Source organism: Rhinopithecus bieti, unplaced genomic scaffold (genome assembly GCF_001698545.2).
Source record: "Rhinopithecus bieti isolate Rb0 unplaced genomic scaffold, ASM169854v2 scaffold_3156, whole genome shotgun sequence".
Taxonomy (NCBI): domain Eukaryota; kingdom Metazoa; phylum Chordata; class Mammalia; order Primates; family Cercopithecidae; genus Rhinopithecus; species Rhinopithecus bieti.
The window spans coordinates 251,694-263,484 of record NW_016803957.1 but is presented as its reverse complement, the minus strand read 5'-3'; the positions used below and the strand labels follow the sequence as shown (position 1 = coordinate 263,484).

The 11,791-nt window shown below is 35.4% G+C and overlaps 1 long non-coding RNA gene across 1 annotated transcript; it reads right to left on the bottom strand.

Moving 5' to 3' along the window:
* Positions 1-3,686: 3,686 nt before the first annotated feature.
* LOC108521364 (uncharacterized) lies at positions 3,687-10,024 on the bottom strand. Its single transcript, XR_001883172.1, has 3 exons — positions 9,870-10,024; positions 8,242-8,355; positions 3,687-3,973 (listed from the first exon to the last, which is right to left on the bottom strand). It is a non-coding gene; the product is annotated as an uncharacterized LOC108521364 (long non-coding RNA).
* Between the last annotated feature and the right edge of the window lie 1,767 nt (positions 10,025-11,791).

Below are 11,791 nucleotides of genomic sequence, written 5' to 3'. Positions count from 1 at the left end.
ACTGGGACTTCAGGCATAGACTCCTGCACCTAATTTTAGTTTTACTTTTGTAAAACTGGTCTCACTTTATTGCCCAGCTAGTCTTGAACTCCTAGCATCAAGTGATCTTCTTTCCTCAACCTTCTAAAATGCTGATATTATAGGTGTGAGCCACCACACCTAGCCTACAACAATTATTTTTCAGTGTAAGAACTGTGTTAGGGGTCCCCAAAGGCACCCTTAGGCTTGATTCTAGAGTACTCACAGGATATGGAACAGCTATTATGATTATAGTTCATTACAGTGAAATGATACAGATTAACATCAGAAAAGGGAAAAGGTTCACAGAATGAACTGTAAGGGAAATCAGATATAAGTGTTGAGATAGCTCTTCCCATTGGAGTCATATGGGAGTGAACTTAATTTTCCCACCAATGATGCAAAGTACAGTTTTGCCTCCTAAGAAAGGTCACACAAGCGTTGGTATTCAAAGTTTTTATTGGGGGTCAGTCACACAGACATTAGCCACTTGCTTAACTGACTTTAGCTACTCAGACTCCAGCCTCCACCCCCAACACCAGGAAAAAAGATATTTATCTTAAACCTCATTACTAGGATGCACTCCTCAGGTCAAACTGATATAGTATGCCTCGAGGTCTCTGGTATACAGAAAACTCTCTTATCAAGCAGAATATTCCAAGGACTCAGAGGTAATTTCTTGGCAGACAATCAAGAGGTAATCTGAAGACAGGTCTTCCTTTGAAATGTGCAGTTTGAGCAACCTAGGCCTGCTGAGTTCATCATTTCCTGCCTAGTAACTGATCCAGTATTCTGTACTACACTTAGTGGTCATGTATATTTAGCCTTTTTAATCTAGAAGAGTTCTCTAGTTTTTATTTTGTTATTCATGATTTTAAAGACTATTAACAAGTTTTTTTTAGAACTTTCCTAAAATTGAGCTTGTCTGAAGTTTTTTCATGATGAGATTCTGATTATTCATTTCTCACTGAAATACCACAAAAGTAATTATTTCTTTCTCAGTAGGCATCAGGAATGACTCTGTATTGGTGCAGTTCAGTTGGTGGAGGTAGAGATCATTATGAAGAGGGTATATCCTGTATCTCTTCAGATGGCAACATGTGGCCTTTTATTAAATTAGTAATTCAATATTATTTTTGCCCATTTTCTCAATGTTTAAGTTCTGAACCATATTTCCCAGTGAATGTTGTTACATAGGTAATATTAACTATCTAGTGTGACCATGTAACTCATTTTTCATGCTGGGGAAACTGAGTGTAGGAGCAGACATGAATTATGCTGGGACAAATAGGTACAACTTAAAAAGCAAGATCACTCTATTCCTATCAAAGTCATGACTGTACATGAGTAGTAACAGTTGGGATTAAATTACTTAAGTTTAGGACAATAGACTTATTGCTGGCAAAACAAAGTTATATTTATCTTTATTTCTTTATGATGAAAAAACAGACATATTTTCGTTAGAACTCAATGTTTCAATTGGTTTATTTTTCCACTGGCCATATAGCATGATTGTCAAGACAAAATGACTTAATGCTTTCTAAAAAACAAGTAAAATATTGTAAGAAATAGAAAGGAGGTGCATTAAACATCATAGTCAGAAAGTTAATCATAAGAATGCTGGTGTATACTTGCAATTTCCATAAGGTAAATGCAGTGTTCAACAATGAATATAATTTATCAGTCACAATTAACTACAATATATATAGAATCAGTATATACACAATTCCCTGCAACCAATATGTGAAACAAGTTTAGCAGTAATCAGAGTCTCGAGGGGAAGTTTTAATGACATCTAAATAATTATTGACGTTTGCAGTGAAAGAAGAATCTACATAACTTTTCATATTTTTCAGCAAATAAAATGTTGTGAAATAATCCTTTATAGAGAGGGCAGCAGTCTTCACACCATCAATCCACTGAGTTAAGTATTATTGTCCTATTTTTATCTTCACTTTATAAGTGAGGGAACTGAAGCATAAACAAATCAACTAACTTGTTTCAAAAATCACAAAATTAGCTGGTGGTAGAGCTAGAATTCTGCTCAATTCATCTGGTTCTAGTGGTCATGTGCTCTTAACCACTGTGCAAATACACCTTTTTTATGTAGCATGCCAAGAGCTCATTTGGTATTAGGAGATACAGACTGTGTATACTTCTCTTTTAAGCAATGCCCTCATTACTGCCAATGTCCTGGCTGACCTATTAACTCATTGAATCTTTAGGGTATTTGATTTGTAAATATATTTCAACCTTTTTCCTTTTTTGGTACAGAAAATATAATGACTGGCACATTCATTTTCTCTCTCTCTCTTTCTTTTTTTATTTTTTTTTTTTGAGACAGGATTTCACCCTGTTGCCCAGGTTGGAGTGCAATAGCACAATCTTGGCTCACTGCAGCCTCCAACTCCTGGGCTCAAGTGATCCTCCCATCTTAGCCTCCTGAGCAGCTAGAGCTACTGGCACACACCACCACACCTGGCTAATTTTCTTTTTGTTGTTGTTGTTTTTGTTAAAGATGAGGTCTCGCCATATTGTCCTGACTGGTCTCAAACTTCCAGGCTCAAGTGATCTGCCTTCCTAGGCCTCCCCAGATGCTGGGATAATGAGTGTGAGCCACCACTCCCAGCTTCTTTTACATCTTTAAAGGCATTTGTGACAATATTTTTCTCAGCCTCTTATTGTTTCTCATTATAGTATCAACTATAATGTTAACGAAAGATGAATCAAAGTTTTGGAACTGTAATTTTCTATATCACCACCTACAATGTTATTTCCATTGTAGGTTAATGCTCAATAATTATGTATTTAATTTTATTTAATGAAATAATTATACTTGTGAGGATTTCATCAGGAATGAAATTTAATAACAAGACTTTTTTTTTTTGAAGGAAGTGTTAGGAAAACCAGTAAGAGAACCAAGGCAACCAAAGAATACCAAGAGTGGGAAACAAATTCATTCCCAATATGAAACTGCACAGAGAAGAAAGATGTTATTGGAGCCAGTGAGAATTGAAGCCTTGAAAAGGTAGAGGTGGACCATCTGCCAGAAGCCACAGTCACGGAACAGAGGAACATGGCATCTACTAGAATCCCAGCGTAAAGCAGCAAGAAAGGGAATAAGGAGTCTGATTCCTCTCCTTTCATTTTTGGATATTGATGTCTCTCAGTGCCACTTTTTAGTCAAACCAATGGGAGTTCAGATAACAAAGAGCTGGAGTGATGAAAAGCACAGGGACAGCTTTCCTAGGTTACAGGACAGATCAAAGAACGGCAGATAATTATCAGATATGGGCAAAATGAGAGAAATAGTACAATAATTAGTACCTATTTCAAATATTATGAATATAATTAATAAAATGTTCATTATTTTTTCTTTATATTTATATTGTAATCATGCATTTAGAAACATATAGAGCATGTCTTACCAGAGCAAAAGCCTATTTATTATGTAATATGAGGAAAGAAAGTATATTGTTGATTTGGTGTTGCAGATAATTATAGTTCAAAACTGTAATCTCAATCGAATTGAATACATTCATGAAGGATATCATGGAAACACAGAGCAGGCACACCTAATTCATTCTGAAGAGCAACACCAACCTTGGTGACCTAATGGATTATCATATAAGCTTGTAATAATAACAAGTTGCAGAGTTCCATCCACTTTAATTTGAGCTGGCCCTGTTACTCAAATGAAACAAAATACTTTGGTGGAAAGGACAGTGTGCCAGTTTCATGCTCAGGCATTAAGGTGCTCTGCAGCCTCTACCATTTTGTTATCAGGAGCCCCAAAACACCATGTAAGAAGTCTGGCTACAATACTGAGGAGCCTGTGTATAAAGACTAGGTGGAGTGGAAGAGTTCTGAAGGTCAACTAGAGCAGAGAGGTCCAGCCGTCCATGTTGCAGATGAGTGGAGCTCCTTCCTGGCAGACCTGCCAGTTGAACCCAGCCTATGCAAGAAGGGATGAGAACAAGAATACCCCGCTGAGCCCATTCCTGGTGGCAGAATTGTGAGAAAATACAGAAGTTGTAAATTTGATCCACTGGGTTTTGGGGAGTTTTAAAAATACGTTCATAGATAACCTAAATAGTTTCCATGAGATAATGACTCTTGAGGTAACCAAAAAGGAAAAATAGTAGTTTTCATATATACAAGATTATGATAGTAGTGAAGTGAACAATATTCAAAGGAGTACATAAAAAAATTTTTGAATACTTCTGGTGCATAAATTGAGGAAAAGGTGACTCAAAATGAACCTGGAAAATAAACCAATGGCTAAATGATAGACAGCTTTTTATACACCATGATATGGAATTCAATTGTATGAGTTTTTATTGAACTGCCTTTACAAAACAGTGAATCAGAACTGCATTTTAGAAAGACCACTTTGAAATGTTTGTGGTAGATAGGACAAGTATGGAATCAGAAGAGTTAAAATAGCAGCTATTGTAATGGCCCAGGTGAAACCCTGCACAAAATGTGGGAGAAATAGCCACTATGAGCTTCTTATTGGCCACAACTTAAATACACCAGCCTATTACTCTTAAATGTTGTTTCTCATATTCCGTATCTGTTACAATTGTTCTGTTTCTTCTAAGTCTAGAAATCTCTGTTCTCCTTAAAAAACATAAACTAATTTGTGTATCTATAATTATATCTTACATATTACAGAATGTATTATTGCTAGTTGTTTGCAACTTTTATTGCCATGGCTATAAGTCTTTAGATGGGAGAGTAGATTTATCACTTAGTCATTAAGCTATTTAGACCCAACAAAGTGCTTTGAGTACAGAAAAGTTGTAAAATTTTATATTTCTTAGATGACTTTTAAATAGGTATTTTTTTCTGTTTTCAGTAATGTTAGACTAGATTATTCAGAACAAAAAGATACTTAGTAAAGGGAGACATAACTCCTACCTAGAAAAAACTGGCATAATCTTAGGCTTTAAATTATTTATATAAATAATGTAAATGCAATGTCTACCATACAATAAAAAATGATGTGGAGCACAAGGAGAAAAGATAATACGAATGAAAAACAGAAAATAAAATGAATAAAAATATGCAGTTAAAATAAATCCAGAAGGGTGGATATTAGTGTTATCAGACATAAATTGTAAATAATTATGTAAACAACATCCAAAGAGATAAAAAGAATAATAAATGAGAATTGGAGCACAGAATTGGAAACAAAGGCAATATTAGATCCTAGGTTTTAAAAATATATTAAATTTGGCCGGGCACAATGTCTCAGGCCTGTGATCCCAGCACTTTGGGAGGCCGAGGCAGGCAGATGACTTTAGGTAAGGAGTTCAAGACCAGCCTGGACAACATGGTGAAACCCCGTCTCTACTAAAAATACAAAAATCAGCTGGGTGTGGTGACACATGCCTGTAATCCCAGCTACTTGGGAGGCTGAGGCACGAGAATCACTTGAAACTGGGAGGCGGACGTTGCAGTGAGCCAAGATTGTGTCACTGCACTCCAGCCTGGGTGACAGAGCGAGACTGTGTCTCAAAAAAATTAAAAAAATTAAAAAATTTAAAAAAGAAAAAAAAAATATATATATATATACATACGCACATAAACTTCAAGCTAGGGGTTGTATGTCAGAAGATTAGAAACAGATGAAGTGCAAGGGATCAAATGGGATAATTTGATCAGAAGGTCAGAAGGAAATATCTAAAATGAAGCATTACGAGACAAAAAGATGAATAATGGAGAAGAGAGGCTAAGATACCTAAAGTATAGTGTAAGAATATCTAATATACATTTAAATAGAGTCCTCCGAAAACATGAGGCTGTTAATAAACAATATGTGAAACAATAAGGTCAAAGGCTAATGCTGAATAAATGAGAATTATATGTCTTTGAAATGCCAGTTTGAATGAACAATTATTGGCAATCAAAGGATAAGTCACAAGGTAATGGTAGAAGAGAATAAGTATTCTCAGGCCTCTGTTGCATTCCTTCACCCCAGGTATAGGGTAAGACCCCACTGAATGAGAGTCTCATGAGCTGCGTTCAGGCTAAGTGGGTCAAAGAATGTCTTTATAGCCAGCTGTCGAACAGAAAGGTATGGAAGGTTACAGTGACCTTTTTGCTTCTGAGGCCCTCCCAGTCTCCCTTAGTTCAAAGTTCTTTGGGATATCATTTTCTGGGCCCTGACAATATAATACAAAGCTCAGTACAATTCATCCTGTGACCCTGTCTCTTAGGTCATCAGAGCTGTCTTGTCAATTGTGGTCGACCCTTCTATGTCCAACTGTGATAAGAGTTGAAGGATTCAAGAATTCTCATACATTCACAGTGATGCTCAGCAGAGAGCTGGAAAGAATGTAGGTGTTGCATGAACATTGACAGAAAATAATGAGACAGTAAAAATCCTTTGACATTTTTCTATATCTAGGTGTCTGAGACTACTTTCTTCATTACGTTAATAAGAATCCAAGAAAGTATTGCCCAGAAAAGGGAGCTATGTTTAATTCTGGCAAGTCAAATACACCATCTTAGCAAAGGCTATATATACATACATATATATGTACACACACACACATACACATATATATATCTCAGGTGTATACTTGAACAGAACACATTTGTAACTGTCATTGTTATTGTTGTTAAGTTGGAGCATATTCTGGATGGTGCTTATTGTTTTGCAGGTTAAAATTCATTTTAAATATCACTATTGAGAGGGTAAGTGAATGATATAGTTTGACTCTGTGTCCCCACCCAATCTCATCTTGAATTGTAATCCCCATGGGTCGAGGCGGGGACCTGGTGGGAGGTGATTAGATCATGGGGGAAACTGCCCCCATGCTGTTCTCGTGATAATGAGTGAGTTCTCATGACATCTGATAGCTTAAAAGTGTTGGACAGTCCTCCCTTCACACTCTCTCTCCTGCCACCATGTGAAAAAGGTTCCTGTTTCCTTTTCGCCTTTTGCCATGGTTGTAAGTTTCCCGTGGCCTCCCGAGCCATGCAGAACTGTGAGTCAATTAAACCTCTCTTGTTTATAAATTACCCAGTCTCAGGTAGTATCTTTCTAGCAGTGTGCAGACAGACTAATACCGTAAAATTACTCTTTTGTTTTAATATTTGAATTTGGATCAAGTGTGCTTCTGAAAATTTTGTTTCCTTTTCAATTTAATTAGCCAGTCATAAAATTGAAACCAAGATAAAGACAAATAAAACAAACTTTATTTTCAAAAGTAATTTAAAATATATAGTAGAAAGAAGATACAGCTTTAGGCTTAAACATTATTTTCTGAGAGCATGCTATATTTAGATTTTAAAAAAATCACATTCATGTTGAATATGTATAATAATTCGAAATCATGGAGCTTCTAGTTAGATATTCACATTCAGGATTTCCAACAAAGGCAAGGGCATATCAAAATCACCTAGGAAGAAATTTCATACTGTGCACTTGGCTGCACATTTTAATCAACTGGGAAGCTTTAAAAAATATTTGTACTTGGGTTCCACACCAAAAGACTTTGATATGTTTGGCCTGAGGTTCAGCTTATACACCAGGATTATTTTTAGTTACCCCAGGTGAATTTAACATACTACCAAAATTGAGAACAATTTGCTTGTCAGAACTTCTGAGAGGACAGAAGGAGGAGATTGTCATATGCATATCATATTTCTTTCTTCCAATGTATTACTTCAGCCAGCACCACTGTGGTGATGATTGTCAAATGTATACCTAGTTCTCAAACATTCTGCTGAGCTCCAAGTAATACTTCCAAACTTTCCACATCTTCCCACTCCACTACCAAACCTCTTCCACTTGCCTTTCCCCCATCGTAGTCACTGGGACTATCATTCTGCTGAGGTTCCCATACCAGAACCCAGTAAACTCTTTCTGAGACATTTCTCTCTTCCTCTCCTCCTTCATAAATGGGGTTTCAAGGCATTTCAGTTCTACTTTCCTAACATTTCTTGAATATATTTAGTTTGTGTTTCAATTATCAATTGCCAGGAAACAAACCACACCAAAATCAGTGGCTCAGAGCAATCACCATATATTTGCTCACAATTCTGTAGCTTAGGCAGGACTCCTCAGACACAACTCATCTGCTTCATGTGGTGTTAGCTGGGATCTTTCACATAGTGGTATTAGTTTGGGCCTTTTGTGCATTCAATTCAATATAGGTGCATTCAATTGTGAGCTCTGCTGGGGTTTAGTATATGACATAGATCACTCACATATCTGGCACATCAGCTGGGGTGACTATAAAGACTGGGAGCAGGCTGGATATCTCTCTCCACATCATCTCTCCAGCAGGGTAGCTGGACCACTTTATGTGGTGGCTCAGGATTCTAAGAACACAAAAGGAGCTATCAGTTCTCTTAAGGCCTAGAACTAAACTGAGATAGTGTCACTTATGTCACATTTTGTTGATCGAAAAAAGTCACAATGCAACCTTAGATTAAAGGAGGGGAAAGTGACACCATCGTTGATGGGAGGAGGCACATGTGTGTAAAAGGAAAGAAAGAATTTTGGAGCACCATTTGGAAGACAATCTCTACCATGCTTCATTTCCACTATTTTGTTTAAGCAATCACACCCTCTCTTCTTTCATCTCTAGGCTTGTGTTTCTGCAAAGGAATTTCCATCTTAAAAGCAAGGTGATTGTACTAAAATGTTACTAAAAGAAAAATCTCAATATTTGGACTTTCCTTAGTTCTCTAAACTCATTTCTTGACCTTCTTTTCTCACTACTCGCTCCAATAACAGAGTCACCTTTTAATTTCCCACATCATCTTTTCTCTTGAAATCTTGCCTTTTTATAGGCTCTTTTCTCTGGGTAAATGCTGTCACCACTTTACCCGGCTATGTCATTTTTCCCATTCAGGATTTCGCTTTGCTCCATCAAAACTATTCCTTGACAACAATATAGTATACTTCCACCTCCAAACTATGCTATCTCAGAAAAATCTTCATATGTCAACAGTAGCACTTGCAACACTGCACTGCAATTGTTTGCTTTTCCACAACTTTCAATTCATGGGCTTTGTGTAAAAAGTTAAAAATGTTTTAATACAGGCATCATTTTATTTCTATACAGTGTCTATAGTTTTGCCACTTTGGATTTGGCCCTTAAATTGAATTACTCAATAACAATATCATAACTGAGATTAAATAAAACTATAAACTCTTATAATTATCTTTCATGTCTTTCTTTTTCAATTATTCATTTCTTTGTACTTTTCCTTTGTGCTCTCATATTTTTTGACTCAAACAAGTTCCTAGAAGCAGCTGTTTTCTTTCCATTTTACACCATAAGATTTAAAAATTATTTCCAGTTACATATTGTCTTCTGCTACAATTTTTATTTTATTGATAGCTCTTCAAGCATCTCTTCAGTTTTCCAGAGTGGTCAGTACATGATTTGATTTCTTATATTGGATTTCTTTCTTCAAGTTTAGATCTCCTTAAATAAATAATTTTGTAACCTATTCATGGATGTATACATATGTGTGTTCATCAACAAGTGTTCGGGCCTGATTGCTGGGATCTCTTTTTTAGTGATAATCCCACAACCAGTGGAAAAAAAAAAAAGCAATCTTTGTTTAAAAGACCAACATATAATGATAAAAAGATGGAGATCCCTTTCCTGTGACATGAAATGCAGGAATTGACAACCTAAAACCTTTTCTGAGACAAGTGAGAGGCCAGGTAAAAATGGGAGAGGACCTCCCTAAATGCAGGACCAAATTTGGTTCAACCCAGTAATGTTTCACAACTCCACAGTTCTTCTCCAGGGCTAGGAAAGTCATACACATTCCCAAAGGATAGTATTGAGCATGTTGGGAAATACACTCTTCCTTACCTTGCTCTTCAGGTTGCAAAACTGTCCACTAACCAAACCTGTATGATAGCTTCAAAAACTTCAGTCATTGCTTTCGATACTCTCCATATAGTACAGACAACAAAGTACTTCTGTCATCTTCTTCCAAGAAATCACAGCTTCCACTCTACATGCAATACCGGCAAATTTATTTTGTTTGTTGAGTCCTTCTAGCAAAGAATTGAGAATGATAGTGAAATTGATTTTCTCTGGGATTCCAACTTTTCATAATTCTTGTAGGTATTTTGTAAGCCATAGATGCACAGTAAATGAACTGTGGCATACAACTGGAGTAGCCTGAGATATTTTAATAAATATGTAAGTTTACATGGAAAAATATTTTTTGATGTATCATTTCCAAATTATACTTAATTATTATTCTTAGGTCTTTTAAATTAGAAATTTATACCACTATAATAACAAGTAAAGCAATTAAACCTCTCCTATAACATTGACAAAATTCATTTTAATGTCTGTTAGTAATCATAAGATAATTTTCTGTGACCCTTAATGTGTGCTTTAGTTAAAAACAGAAGTTGGATGGGCAGTGGTGGATAAGAAGTTGCAATTCTCTATGTCTTTCTTTAAATGCACATTCTTTGCAAATAAAAGCAGCGGGGGAAAAAGTTGTTTCAGTGGTACTATACAACGAAGTTCTCAGCTTTTATAAAACAAATGAAAAATATATATCTGCACTTATTTTCTTTTGGTACAAAAATGGTAGCATAGCAATTTAGAGAATAAAGTAGTCATTAAAATAATTTGTGGTTAAAAATGATTAACTTTGAAAATAACTTTAGAAGACATTCAGCATGTATTTATTACAAAAAATGAGGTAACCTGGAATAACTTTTAAGAACACAGCCTTTGAAGCACTATGCCTGGGTTTGAATCCTGGCTCTATTTGCTTGCTAGAAGCATTACCTCAGAAAGTCCCTTAAACTCTCGGTGAATCAGTCTGTTTCTTTCTCTAAAATACGAATGAGTACCTATCTTGTAAGTTGTTTGAGGCTTGAATGGCTTAATATTTGGAAAATGCTTAGAATGGTGCCTGGCACTTGGAAAGCACTGTAAGAGAATTCATTTTCCCTTCCCTGTCACACCTGCATGATTCACAGGATGTGAGATCAGTGTTTCTTAAATGCCTAGAAAACGCATGTAGTAGTTACTCAATAAATGGTGTTAACTAAATGAATGAAAGCACGATATAAATCTTCCTACTTTTAATGCATATACAAAAATAATAATTACAGCATTTTTTCTGCATCTATTTTTTCATTACGGAAACCAGTTATTCAGAGTGGTTTTGGGACGTGGCCCTATCATAATAGAATCACTTACTAATACACTAATAATCTACATCCAAAGTAATGTATTATGAACAACTTCAAATAAAATACCATTGTAATGAAAGATTATTCCATTACCATTATGCCTAGATCACTAGTTTCATGTTTTAGTATGACTATCCATTTTCAAATCCCCTATTATTGATTGCAAAGATTTGTATTAAAATGTTACTGAAAACCACATTGAGAAATAATCACCTGCATCTATTAATGTGTCTTGTATTAAAAGTTATAACTATATTGTCATGTATTACATAAAATAACTTGTCATGTTTCTTAACATCTCAATTGTTCATTAAGATTTGATAATATATTTTAAAGCATATTTTAAATATTTATAATTTTCTAAGCATGTTTACATATTTCTTTCATTGCAAACCTGGGATAAGATAAAAAATATATAAAGAAAAAAATAAACTTAACTATAATCTCTCACTTCAATCAATTTGGAATGTTTATAATCATCTTTTTATAGCATGGGGGTCATCCTGTATCTTCAGTTTTAGAGACAACAAAAGAAATTTTTAAAACAATTAGATATTTTAAAAAGCCCAG